The sequence below is a fragment of the Arachis duranensis genome, unplaced genomic scaffold, assembly GCF_000817695.3.
Source record: "Arachis duranensis cultivar V14167 unplaced genomic scaffold, aradu.V14167.gnm2.J7QH unplaced_Scaffold_73656, whole genome shotgun sequence".
Classification (NCBI taxonomy): Eukaryota; Viridiplantae; Streptophyta; class Magnoliopsida; order Fabales; family Fabaceae; genus Arachis; species Arachis duranensis.
This window is the reverse complement of record NW_026265071.1, coordinates 17,501-19,162: the sequence shown is the minus strand read 5'-3', so window position 1 is coordinate 19,162 and position 1,662 is coordinate 17,501. Positions and strand designations below refer to the sequence as shown.

Below are 1,662 nucleotides of genomic sequence, written 5' to 3'. Positions count from 1 at the left end.
AGGAGGGAAAGGAAAGAGAGTTCATGGTGTTAACTCCCCTTTCACTGACTCTAGAAGAACTTCATACACAGTAAAGAAAGGACTCCTTAAGCTAGCTACAGAAGTTCTCTAATTGACTCCTTAATGAGCTTATATAGAGTTACGTAATAGTAGTAAGTGAGAATAGAAAGGTAAGCTCGCTACTGATCCAGACAAATATTCAGAATCTCCGTGAATGGGCGGAGAGACTAAGAGAAGACAAAAGGCTTCTAAAGCCCCTCATTAAGCCTCAAAGGTAGGGTAGTCTGTCTGCCGTATTATGGAGCACCGACTAAGGGATGGGGGGAACACTACCGATCCCGAGTGCCCTATCACTAGTGATTACTCCCGATCCGAAGCACCCCTTTTCTACATAGATAGATCCGCAAAAGGAAATCTTCTTTTATCTTATGGGTAGGCCCCATTATTGAGACATCCTGGAAGGGAAAGGGAAGGTAGTACCGTAATTCCAAAGAAAGTCAGATGTCTGTCTAATAGGCTTTTAGGCTAATATGGTGGATTTTTTGACTATATAGTCTTGCTTACATGGAGTCATCATAGATATTCTGTCATATTAATGTCGCCCTAGACAACCTCTCTGCTGTGTCCAAAGATGCGAGAGCCGTGGCACTGCGGATAACTCCAAGGTCTATACTCTTTTTTCCTCGGGTTCCTACCATCATAGCTGCCTTATCAGGGACTGCAGTTGCTTGTAAGGATCACTTGGATTGCTACCCCTTTGATGAAGGCGCCATCCATCCGGTCATCAAACTCTTCGACTAAAGGTGGACAAAGAAGCTTCCTTGGGATGAGCTTCTAGCAGACTTCGTCCAGTCAAGCACTCGTGGTGTGGCTCCAGCTTACAGAGTAAATCCAGCGGAAGCTCCTTCTTCTATGAAGTGCCAGGACAGAGATATAGGGTAGGTTTCAGGGCTCGAAAGGCAGCAAAGGGTGGATTCGATACTAGTATCGGATCGGTAGCGTAACTTAAAGAGAAAGCCTTTTATCTATCCTGCCCTATCCTGTTTAAGGCCCCCCCTTATTTTTCTCATTCAGGCTAAAGCGGAATTAGTTTCAGCTGACGAATCTGTTGATGTTGAAGAAAAAGCAGAATCGGCAAAATCTACATTAGCTGCTGAAGCCGAATCGGACTCAGAAGTAGGAGACGGGCTCGAAGGTCTGCTGAGCTGAGGTCTCGAAGATGCGGGAAAGGCGGGCGCCCTCTAAGTTGACCACTCGGGAGTCGGGAATTCATTCACCGATAATATATATATAATATGGTAGTGTAGTCCGGAACTTCACTGTGAGATACGATACGGAATTAGAATTATGTTCCAGTTCGACTAAAAATACGCTATCTTGTCCTCTCCTCCTCGTTAGGGTTAGGGAAGGACCTGACCTCGAAACTAGAACTATACTTTTTTTCAGGTGATATTGGATTGGATAGAACCTGAAAGAAGTCATACTGGATACCACTGGTTAAAGAAACTCTCCACACGTGGGCCCTTACCTGTTGAGATGAAGTGTAAGCCTCAAGTACTATTCGCAGGTTCTTCATTTAGAGGGGGAAAACAGCTTCTCTACCATACTTGTCTTTCCTGTCCTGCGGAATACGTTTCTCGGGGTACACAAGTCCTATCGCTT

General features: G+C 45.0%; 1 protein-coding gene across 1 annotated transcript in view; it reads right to left on the bottom strand.

Moving 5' to 3' along the window:
* Positions 1-6: 6 nt before the first annotated feature.
* Positions 7-1,662, bottom strand: part of LOC127744648 (NADH-ubiquinone oxidoreductase chain 6) — a 2,445-nt gene continuing 789 nt past the window's right edge. The window contains exon 1 of the mRNA XM_052256777.1: positions 7-1,662. This exon is cut by the window's right edge and continues 789 nt beyond it. The gene's annotated coding sequence lies outside the window, so the exon portion shown is untranslated.